The sequence below is a fragment of the Amblyomma maculatum genome, chromosome 1, assembly GCF_055883805.1.
Source record: "Amblyomma maculatum isolate TAMU_Amacu chromosome 1, ASM5588380v1, whole genome shotgun sequence".
Classification (NCBI taxonomy): Eukaryota; Metazoa; Arthropoda; class Arachnida; order Ixodida; family Ixodidae; genus Amblyomma; species Amblyomma maculatum.
In genome coordinates, this window is record NC_139344.1 from 45,960,632 (window position 1) to 45,972,441 (window position 11,810).

At 43.5% G+C, this 11,810-nt stretch overlaps 1 pseudogene; it reads left to right on the forward strand.

Moving 5' to 3' along the window:
* Window positions 1-260: 260 nt before the first annotated feature.
* On the forward strand, window positions 261-1,071 carry LOC146202266 (protein roadkill pseudogene; annotated as a pseudogene).
* The last annotated feature ends 10,739 nt before the right edge of the window (window positions 1,072-11,810 follow it).

Genomic DNA, 11,810 nt, shown 5'->3' on the forward strand with positions numbered 1-11,810 from the left:
TGAGGCTGTGTCCAGGCAAGAACACATTAGGCGGCTGCTATACCCGAGGTCACTCCGTTCGCGGCTCAGGGGACCGCCTTGGGACCAGCTTACACTGTCACTACGTCCGTCTTCGCTAAGGAGTTTCATCCTTCGGAAAGGGTATCTGTGTGCACTACGTCAGGGCACCGGCTGGGAGAAAGAGCTCTTTCAAGGCTGCCTGCTCAGCGTAGTGGCTGCCGCAGCCGGTGCCACCGCCGTTGCGCGCAGTGAGATCCTGCATGGCCATTGCCTACCTGCCCACTTCGGCTTCGCTGAGCGAGGTCAACACGCCCGCGGCCGAGAAACTGGGGCTTCACATATGTGAACGTCACCAATGTTTCCTTCATGTGGAAGATCAACAACTTCAGTTTCCACCGAGAGGAAGTGGGGGAAATGATCAAAAGCTCCACATGTTCTGCCGCGGCCAACGACAGCCTGAAATCGTGCCTAAGGAAGAACCCCAAGGGCCTGGACGAGAAGATCAAGGATTACTTATCCCTGTACATGCTACTGGTGTCCAGCAATAAAAGTAAGATACATGCCAAGTTCAGATTATCCATCCTCAACGCCAAGCGGGAAGAGACCAAGGTTCTGGCGAGTAAAATGGCATACTGGTTTTTCCAAGGCAAATAAATACTGGGGCTTCAAGAAGATCGTTGGGAGAGATGTGCTGCTATAGAAGGCGAACGAACTCCTCTTTGGCGAAAAGCTCACGCTCTATTGTGAAGTGAGCGTTGTTTCGGACTTGGTGTACATTTCGGGGCAGAAGAACGTAAAAGAGGTCAAGGTCCCTCAGTGCCGGCTGTCAATTATTTTGTCACTTGTATGAAAGCCAGAAGTTCAGCGATGTCGTCCTGAGTGTCAATGGGCAGGAGCTCTACGCCCACAAAGCTACTCTTGCCGCCCGCTCGCTATCCTGTATTTGCGTCCATGTTCGAACACGAGCTGGAAGTGCAGCGGAAGAGAGTGGAGAGCGCCGACATGAACCACCAGGTATTCCGGGAATCCTTCATGGTGCTCTGTATTACATTTCTGAAAGCGGAGAAATAGCCTACAAAAACGGCGCGGGAACCCTGTTGGAATTCTGCCTTGCATCAACAGCTATGATTTCAGAAGGCCATTTCTATATTAAAAAAAGAGGCATTTGTATAGGTTTTTCGGTTGCACCTGTGTTATTCAACATATTTTTATCCGCTGTTGGCAAGCGGATTCAAGGCAACTTTTCTCACCTTCCTGTTGTAAAAGTCCCTCCTCTCCATTACGAAAGAAACCGGTATTGAAAAAAAAAAAACAGAGTACAAGTATTTTAAATGAACCAAAACCTAGAAATCGAAACTGACAGTAGCCTTGACCAAATTGTATAACACCACGACATACCAAGCCTATATCATCATGAATGCGACGCTACACATCTTGTGCAAGTTGGTTGACAGTGAGCTGGCGTTATTCTCTGAAAGGGCCGAGGGCAATTTAAAATGTGTTTCTATACAAAATGCAAAGCTATCATAGATTGTCATGCATCCACGGACGTTCCGCATCTAATGTTACCACATAAAAATTTCCCGGAGTCATGCCATGAAATGCAAATTTTCAAAGTTCATTTCTGCATAAACTAATTCGTCAGGCCACGGCGAAATTCGGTAAAAATGACCAGGTACTAAAGAACGAACCTTGTAAGTTTGAGTGAAATTCGAGAATGTTCAATAACGCCGGTTTTGCCCTTTAAGTGAACCAAATTCGCAATTAAGCTTACTTGGCGTATTTAGATGATACACGCAGAATTAAAGCTGGCGTTATAAAACCATCTAGTTTCACGAAGGGCCGCCTTGCGCTAATAACCTTCTCTCTTTTGCCGATGCGATAGCGCAGGGATAAGTGCGACTCATGTTAATAACAGAGCCTTCATACGATAGGGCTCTCTATATTTTTTCATTAGGAGAAATATTAAGAATGGGCGTCTGCAGCTCAATAATGCGAATTCTGCAGTCAAGTGACCCGAAGAAAAAATAGAAGCCACAAAACGAAAAGCATCTTTCCCCTGATTCATCTAGCTGTCTCAGTTCACTTCTTTTTTCGGAGGAGAAGCAGGTGCGCCTTGTCATTTTTCCAGAACAGCGGATAACATTCCGATCTGTCGACTGAAAATGGAGGCTATCTGATTGGCGATTTTCTTTTTACATTGAGCCTAGAGGGAGCGCCCCAATGGATACAGTATGCCGGGGATATGGAGGACGCAGTATAAATGGTAACCCATGAACAGTCACTACGACTCTGAATATTCTGCTGTTTTCCTTACCAAACGCCAAGGAGAGTGTACAAAAAAGGTTCAGTTGTCGGACTCTATAAGAGCTTCATATGAACAGCTCCATATGGCTGCGCCGGGTGCGAGGATGCGCATGAATGTGGTCATGTTTAGTTAGCAATTTTCGCACATGAGATGTCTAAGGGTATTTTGGTCTACGCAAAACTTTCGCACTGACTCTTTTAGTAGTAAAATAAAAGTGATAACGGCATCTTTTCTCTAAGAAATGAACTTTGTTTTTCTGTAAAACTTCATTTTCAGCTCAATGAAATAATGCGTCATTTTCTCCGAACCCGCGACGTAACCTCGCGTTCTGTTTTGTTCTTCTCCTATTGTCTCCCAGTTTCTATAAAATTTGAAACATATTTTGGCATGTGTGTTTCCGCCCACATCTTCAATCTTCATCGGCTTCAAATTTGAATTAAAGGCATCAAGCATACATCACCAATCCGTGTTAAACATCTAAAGACTAAGTGGCAGCCATAGTTGCAAGAAAATCTCAAAATGAACGGAATCACTCGGATTGAAACCGGCGAGTAATGCACATTAACGCCATTTCCACGCTTAAGTTCCATGGGAGCCGAAGCGTGAATTCTCCTGGTAAATTAAATTCCAGTTCGACGCCAGCTATTGGCTTTTAAATGTAGGCGCATTACTTACTTTCCACGTTTTCAGAGTTCACCGTGGTGAATTTGAAGCATGCTTCGAGCAACCCCTTAAAGAAGAAAAATGAAAAAAAAAAAAAAAAAAAAACTCTCGCCGCCAGTGGGTTGCGCGCACAAGCCAAGGCAAAGAGGTCAGCGTTACTGGACACAGCGCTAGACGACTTTGCCATCTCGTTTTACTTTTGTAACCAAAGGAACTTCATTTACGAAAACATACACCACCAGGTTTACAAGACATATCTTTTTTTTTTTTTTTAATTTTGATTGAGCAACATACCAACGACAAGCTTAAACGAGGTACAGTCAAACAAGTTCATATGAGTGCAAACTGAGGACTTAGAAAACGGGTGTCACTAATAACTTTGAAGTGACAATAAACTGCTGTAAGTCAAAACAATCCACCTCTTGTACTCAGTACAGTACTCGACACCTTTTGACAGGAGGTAGTGCATTCACAGACAGGCATTCGCCCGTATACTGTTTGGGGCCTTAAATACAACGTGGAAATTTCTGCGGTGCTTCTGCAGTCGTATTGCGTCAGAAGACAGCTGTAGACCAGGCGTTGCAGCCCGGAGCTCAAATGGGGCACCACGACCGCGCGAAAATAGCCTCAGTGGCACTCACCAGCGCTGACCTACCGCGGCGTCTTGACGCCAACATCGAATTTGCCAATATTTCCCCCTGTCGGGCAAGTGTGAGGAAAACCATACGAAGGACATGACCTTAAACGCTTCCCAGCTTTTAACGCGAATACTGCTCTGCGTCCATTGGCCAGTTCGGTAGCTATTTCTGCCCACACAGCTTTGCTGGCAAAGAACGGCCATGCAGGTTTCAGTAGCCGGTTTTTTGATCTGCTAAGGCGCCATTATTTCATGCTGCGCTTCGCATGTATTCGTATTCATGTTCTTCGTCTAGTCTAGTGTAGCTCACCACTATGTGCTTATCACTGTATGTGAGAGAATAAATCTACAAATTAAGGAATCAATTTCAGCCATATCTCTGCATATATATTCATGCTTAATTGAGCTAAACCATTGTTAACTTTTTTTTTTTTTTTTTTTTTTTTTTTGCCGGAGACGTGCGCACCACTGGTGAACTTCTCACAGCAGTCTTTGCGGTCTTGTCAGTTTCATCACTTTCGCTATACTATTATTTTCAATGTCGAGCGTGTTATTCATAATCGCCACATGTCATATAGAGCGGAAATGAAGCCGAGTGGCAGTCGGACATAGGTTGTTTTCCAATTGTGTCGTAGAAATGGGAGGCATCCTCTACAGAGAGTGGAATACAACGCGGGATATTTGAACCCTATAAAGTGAGAGTCATAGACGACATGTCATTCTGTGTATGACAAAGTACTTTTTTAAACTCAATACACAGACTAAACCATTTTAGCTATCTTTATGAAACGACAAGGCGCTCTACAAAGGATTGAATAGTGAATAGTTTGCACGAACACAGAATGACTGGTAAATATGCCTGAGGGTTTAATTCACAGTACCACTGATCAGATCGTTACCAATCTCGGGCCGTTACCAGGCCGATACCAGGCCGTTACCAATGACAGTGGAGGCCGTAAAGATGCATTCGGTCGATGAGATCGAATTATTCTCGAAGTCCGATTATATTATGGTCCTCATTCTATGGAGATTTGAGATGATAGAACGGACTTTGAAACCGCAGGTCTTGTAGACTTCATATAATATTGAGGGCCACCTTAAGGTTGCGGGCAGGGATTTGGGTTTGTATCTTAAAGCTGTCGACAGCTGCTTGATCGGTCGGAAGTCAGCAACGTCGAGGATGGCGCTGGTATCCGACTTTTTGAATACGTAAGAATGTTTGCTTCGGTGAATCCGGCAGAGTGAATACTGTCTCCATGATGGCAATGAATTTGTCGCTAACAGCCTGACAATGTCCTGAAATAATGCTGTGAGGACTGGTAGCTTTGTTTTTGCTCTTTTTTCTACAAGCGTTTTCATCAAACAACGTTTTTCTCTTTTATTTTTTCGCCGAGCGTCAACAATCTTTCAGGTTGATAAGGCCAATACTTATGTCCTGAATACCTCAAGTAACTTTCAGGATATAGTCAGCAATTTATGCTGGTATTGTGTCAAGTTTATCTTGTGACAGAAAAAAAAACATGGCGGCTCAACTCGGTAGACCCTGGATATGCGTAGCGAAAGCTACTAAATGGATTGCTCACATAGTCCCACCCGAATGTTCTCGTCGCCGATGCACTGGCTGCAAACCGCTCGTGTGATTGGCGATACGGTGCGGCGTAATTATGTCTCTCAACGGTAGGATCCCGCAACATCTTTCTCCTGACTAGTTGTCTCTCAGTGATTTAAACGGTGACGGTTGCTGAGAGTTGCCTCTGAACGCAACCATAATTAAGTTAACACGCTCAGTAAATGCATGATATGATTACGATGAAGGTAATTCTGTTGTGTAACCGCTGCTGCACCATCACCTCCTGGCTCTGTTCACGGCTGGTTTTGCGGCTATTAGGAATAAACAATATCACAAAAGGCAAGCTAAAGGGAAACACACCTCAGCAAGATGTGATTTATTTCAATGTTGTGAATTGTAAAAAAAAAAAAAAAATTATTCGAAAGAATTGCTCTCAGAGGATTCGAACAGGTGTTTCGAGGGGTGAGATAAGTGGCATTAATCCTTTCCGCCATAGAACTTTTTTTTCTTCTTTATTGCATGGACGTACTTCGAGCACTTTAACCAGGTCGCATTCCGCAACCTGTCAGTGCACAGTTACACCAGCATTGAGCTCTCGCTTGCGCCGTAGAACCGACGGGAATGCCGGGCTTTAATTGCGCTCTTGTTCGTTTTAACAATCTTTCAGATATTTGTCGCCAGGTTACGCTGCTCAGAGGATCATACCGTTGAGAGAAAGAAATCACTCTTCGGCGCGTCTTATGGCGTCTTCCGAATCTTCTTGCTCTATTTGATCGGCTTTTTCGTCTCCTCTCTCTTCTCCCTTTTGCTGTCTTCATTCTTTTTTCCTTCTCCTGTCTTCTTGGCGTATTTTGACTCTGTTAGCTCTATTTGACCGCCTTGTTTTCCTTTCTATTCTCCCTCTTTCCGACTTCAACTTTTTTCCTTCTTCTTTGTTCCTCTTCTTGGCGTCTTAAGAATCTGCTCACTCTTTTTGACCGGCTCCTTCTTCTTTTCCTCCTCCTGTACTTCTGCGTTCTTCTCCGCTTCTTTTTTCCTCTTCTTGGCATCTTCCGAATTTGCTTACTGTATTTGACCGGCTTCTTCTTTTCCTCCCTCTTTCCGTCTTCATTCTTCTTCCGTTCTTCTGTCTCCTTCATCTTGAAGCCCTCCTAATCTGCTTGCTCTATTTGACCAGCTTCTTCTTTTCCTCTTTATTTCCGTCTTCATTCTTCTTCCGTTCTTCTGTCTTCTTCATCTTGACGCCCTCCTAATCTGCTTGCTCTATTTGACCAGCTTCTTCTTTTCCTCTTTCTTTCCGTCTTCATTCTTCTTCCGTTCTTCTATCTTCTTCATCTTGACGCCCTCGTAATCTGCTTGCTCTATTTGACCAGCTTCTTCTTTTCCTCTTTCTTTCCGTCTTCATTCTTCTTCCGTTCTTCTGTCTCCTTCATCTTGACGCCCTCCTAATCTGCTTGCTCTATTTGACCAGCTTCTTCTTTTCCTCTTTCTTTCCGTCTTCATTCTTCTTCCGTTCTTCTGTCTCCTTCATCTTAACGCCCTCCTAATCTGCTTGCTCTATTTGACCAGCTTCTTCTTTTCCTCTTTATTTCCGTCTTCATTCTTCTTCCGTTCTTCTGTCTCCTTCATCTTGACGCCCTCCTAATCTGCTTGCTCTATTTGACCAGCTTCTTCTTTTCCTCTTTATTTCCGTCTTCATTCTTCTTCCGTTCTTCTGTCTCCTTCATCTTGACGCCCTCCTAATCTGCTTGCTCTATTTGACCAGCTTCTTCTTTTCCTCTTTCTTTCCGTCTTCATTCTTCTTCCGTTCTTCTGTCTCCTTCATCTTGACGCCCTCCTAATCTGCTTGCTCTATTTGACCAGCTTCTTCTTTTCCTCTTTCTTTCCGTCTTCATTCTTCTTCCGTTCTTCTATCTTCTTCATCTTGACGCCCTCGTAATCTGCTTGCTCTATTTGACCAGCTTCTTCTTTTCCTCTTTCTTTCCGTCTTCATTCTTCTTCCGTTCTTCTGTCTCCTTCATCTTGACGCCCTCCTAATCTGCTTGCTCTATTTGACCAGCTTCTTCTTTTCCTCTTTCTTTCCGTCTTCATTCTTCTTCCGTTCTTCTGTCTCCTTCTTCTTAACGCCCTCCTAATCTGCTTGCTCTATTTGACCAGCTTCTTCTTTTCCTCTTTATTTCCGTCTTCATTCTTCTTCCGTTCTTCTGTCTCCTTCATCTTGACGCCCTCCTAATCTGCTTGCTCTATTTGACCAGCTTCTTCTTTTCCTCTTTCTTTCCGTCTTCATTCTTCTTCCGTTCTTCTGTCTCCTTCATCTTGACGCCCTCCTAATCTGCTTGCTCTATTTGACCAGCTTCTTCTTTTCCTCTTTATTTCCGTCTTCATTCTTCTTCCGTTCTTCTGTCTTCTTCATCTTGACGCCCTCCTAATCTGCTTGCTCTATTTGACCAGCTTCTTCTTTTCCTCTTTCTTTCCGTCTTCATTCTTCTTCCGTTCTTCTGTCTCCTTCATCTTGACGCCCTCCTAATCTGCTTGCTCTATTTGACCAGCTTCTTCTTTTCCTCTTTCTTTCCGTCTTCATTCTTCTTCCGTTCTTCTATCTTCTTCATCTTGACGCCCTCGTAATCTGCTTGCTCTATTTGACCAGCTTCTTCTTTTCCTCTTTCTTTCCGTCTTCATTCTTCTTCCGTTCTTCTGTCTCCTTCATCTTGACGCCCTCCTAATCTGCTTGCTCTATTTGACCAGCTTCTTCTTTTCCTCTTTCTTTCCGTCTTCATTCTTCTTCCGTTCTTCTGTCTCCTTCATCTTAACGCCCTCCTAATCTGCTTGCTCTATTTGACCAGCTTCTTCTTTTCCTCTTTATTTCCGTCTTCATTCTTCTTCCGTTCTTCTGTCTCCTTCATCTTGACGCCCTCCTAATCTGCTTGCTCTATTTGACCAGCTTCTTCTTTTCCTCTTTATTTCCGTCTTCATTCTTCTTCCGTTCTTCTGTCTCCTTCATCTTGACGCCCTCCTAATCTGCTTGCTCTATTTGACCAGCTTCTTCTTTTCCTCTTTCTTTCCGTCTTCATTCTTCTTCCGTTCTTCTGTCTCCTTCATCTTGACGCCCTCCTAATCTGCTTGCTCTATTTGACCAGCTTCTTCTTTTCCTCTTTCTTTCCGTCTTCATTCTTCTTCCGTTCTTCTATCTTCTTCATCTTGACGCCCTCGTAATCTGCTTGCTCTATTTGACCAGCTTCTTCTTTTCCTCTTTCTTTCCGTCTTCATTCTTCTTCCGTTCTTCTGTCTCCTTCATCTTGACGCCCTCCTAATCTGCTTGCTCTATTTGACCAGCTTCTTCTTTTCCTCTTTCTTTCCGTCTTCATTCTTCTTCCGTTCTTCTGTCTCCTTCTTCTTAACGCCCTCCTAATCTGCTTGCTCTATTTGACCAGCTTCTTCTTTTCCTCTTTATTTCCGTCTTCATTCTTCTTCCGTTCTTCTGTCTCCTTCATCTTGACGCCCTCCTAATCTGCTTGCTCTATTTGACCAGCTTCTTCTTTTCCTCTTTCTTTCCGTCTTCATTCTTCTTCCGTTCTTCTGTCTCCTTCATCTTGACGCCCTCCTAATCTGCTTGCTCTATTTGACCAGCTTCTTCTTTTCCTCTTTATTTCCGTCTTCATTCTTCTTCCGTTCTTCTGTCTTCTTCATCTTGACGCCCTCCTAATCTGCTTGCTCTATTTGACCAGCTTCTTCTTTTCCTCTTTCTTTCCGTCTTCATTCTTCTTCCGTTCTTCTGTCTCCTTCATCTTGACGCCCTCCTAATCTGCTTGCTCTATTTGACCAGCTTCTTCTTTTCCTCATTATTTCCGTCTTCATTCTTCTTCCGTTCTTCTGTCTTCTTCATCTTGACGCCCTCCTAATCTGCTTGCTCTATTTGACCAGCTTCTTCTTTTCCTCTTTCTTTCCGTCTTCATTCTTCTTCCGTTCTTCTGTCTCCTTCATCTTGACGCCCTCCTAATCTGCTTGCTCTATTTGACCAGCTTCTTCTTTTCCCCTTTATTTCCGTCTTCATTCTTCTTCCGTTCTTCTGTCTTCTTCATCTTGACGCCCTCCTAATCTGCTTGCTCTATTTGACCAGCTTCTTCTTTTCCTCTTTCTTTACGTCTTCATTCTTCTTCCGTTCTTCTGTCTCCTTCATCTTGACGCCCTCCTAATCTGCTTGCTCTATTTGACCAGCTTCTTCTTTTCCTCTTTCTTTCCGTCTTCATTCTTCTTCCGTTCTTCTGTCTCCTTCATCTTGACGCCCTCCTAATCTGCTTGCTCTATTTGACCAGCTTCTTCTTTTCCTCTTTCTTTCCGTCTTCATTCTTCTTCCGTTCTTCTGTCTCCTTCATCTTGACGCCCTCCTAATCTGCTTGCTCTATTTGACCAGCTTCTTCTTTTCCTCTTTCTTTCCGTCTTCATTCTTCTTCCGTTTTTCTATCTTCTTCATCTTGACGCCCTCGTAATCTGCTTGCTCTATTTGACCAGCTTCTTCTTTTCCTCTTTCTTTCCGTCTTCATTCTTCTTCCGTTCTTCTATCTTCTTCATCTTGACGCCCTCCTAATCTGCTTGCTCTATTTGACCAGCTTCTTCTTTTCCTCTTTCTTTCCGTCTTCATTCTTCTTCCGTTCTTCTATCTTCTTCATCTTGACGCCCTCCTAATCTGCTTGCTCTATTTGACCAGCTTCTTCTTTTCCTCTTTCTTTCCGTCTTCATTATTCTTCCGTTCTTCTATCTTCTTCATCTTGACGCCCTCCTAATCTGCTTGCTCTATTTGACCAGCTTCTTCTTTTCCTCTTTCTTTCCGTCTTCATTCTTCTTCCGTTCTTCTATCTTCTTCATCTTGACGCCCTCCTAATCTGCTTGCTCTATTTGACCAGCTTCTTCTTTTCCTCTTTCTTTCCGTCTTCATTCTTCTTCCGTTCTTCTATCTTCTTCATCTTGACGCCCTCCTAATCTGCTTGCTCTATTTGACCAGCTTCTTCTTTTCCTCCCTCTTCTCCCACTTTTTGTTTTCTTTCTTCTTTCCTTCTTCTTGGTGTCTTCCGAATCAGCTTTCTCTAGCTGACCGAATTCTCCGTCTTCTAATCCATCTCCCCCCTCATCTGCCTCTTTCCGTAGCATTCCCTTTCCGGGGGATAGGGAATGCTTTTTTCTCTCCGCCATGGTAGTAGCATGTGTATGACTAGAGTAGTTGTGTAGTACCGCCTTGTATAATTCATGTATGAGCGCTGTAGTGGCGCAGTATATCGTGTGGTGCAATACGCGTATCATTACTGCAGTGTTGCACTATGCCATGTAGTGTAATTTGTGTGTCAGTAATGCAGTGGCCTAGCATCTGCGTAGCATGACTTGTAGCGCAATTCATGTACGGGTACTGCAGTGGCGTATAAATCATGTGAGTAAATGGTGGTGTAAGCCGTGCAGTATAACCGGGGTGGTGATTTCTATTTGGCAATTGGCTGACGTCAAAAAAGAAAACAATCAGACAAAGAAGAAGGCGTTATCGCTTTTCATTCTTGAGGTGCAGATAAAGTGACCTCCAAGATTTTGAAATAATTGTGGATCAACTGTGGTTTATTGCCCGGTGCGTTTATGAACATATTCATGTAACGGTGCTAAGCTTACCATGCGTTACAACATTTTTTTTTTAATTTATCCTCGCTCACAACGAGGAGTCAAGAACGCTATAGAAGACCAAAGTGTTTAAAAAAAAAATTAGCAATGAAACTATAAGTGTGCGATGTACGCCCTGTGGATACATTGATTGTTATTATGAAATTATACTAGATGCGAAGAGAAGAAGATACATTTGAAAGCTCTTTCCGAGAATTAGTTTGAAAGTTTGGGGTATATTTGTCTTGTGTTCGTGTTTTGTAGCCTGTAACTTGGGACATGCAGTAAACAAGACTTTAAATATCTCCTGCAGGCAACATTCTTATAATAATAGAATATAATTACTGCACCTTTCTATCGCTTTGTGTTCTGCACGTACGATATCAGTCTTGGTGATACTTTTGTTCGTTAGGTCATTTCTGTCATCTCTTCTTTCTCAACGACGGATGTGGTGTTAGCCACCCTCTGGCAAAAGAATACCTAAAGCTCTTAGGTTTACCCTATATACAGTGTCTTATTTCTCTTTCTAAGTGACAAAGTACTAATGAAATAGTTCATTAAAGAAAAACTGCTAAGGTTAATCCATCTTCAATAATTGACCGAATTCGCTTCGTACATTTGACAAGAACTGAGCTGCAGTATAACATACAGCCGGCACATTTTATAAAGTATCGTGCGACCGTCGACTGCCCGGAGTGAATGCGATTACAAATGATGATGGGAGGAAAGGGGGAACGCTGAGCGTTTAACTACTTCAACAAGTTCACCGCTATTGCACGTCGCTGCTGAGAGGGAGGGTGGGGGGGGAGGGGGGTGAATGTACAGTGATGACGCAGGTCCGGTGCACGTGTAAAAGAAAGAAAGCGAAGAGAGAGCTGGATAGAGCGCCTGTGGCGGTTAATCTTCAAGTTTGGAGCTCTGAAACGCGTCATCATCTCGATATCATTTTACCGTTTCACTAAATATATATGACGGTATTAAGGGACATCCCTATT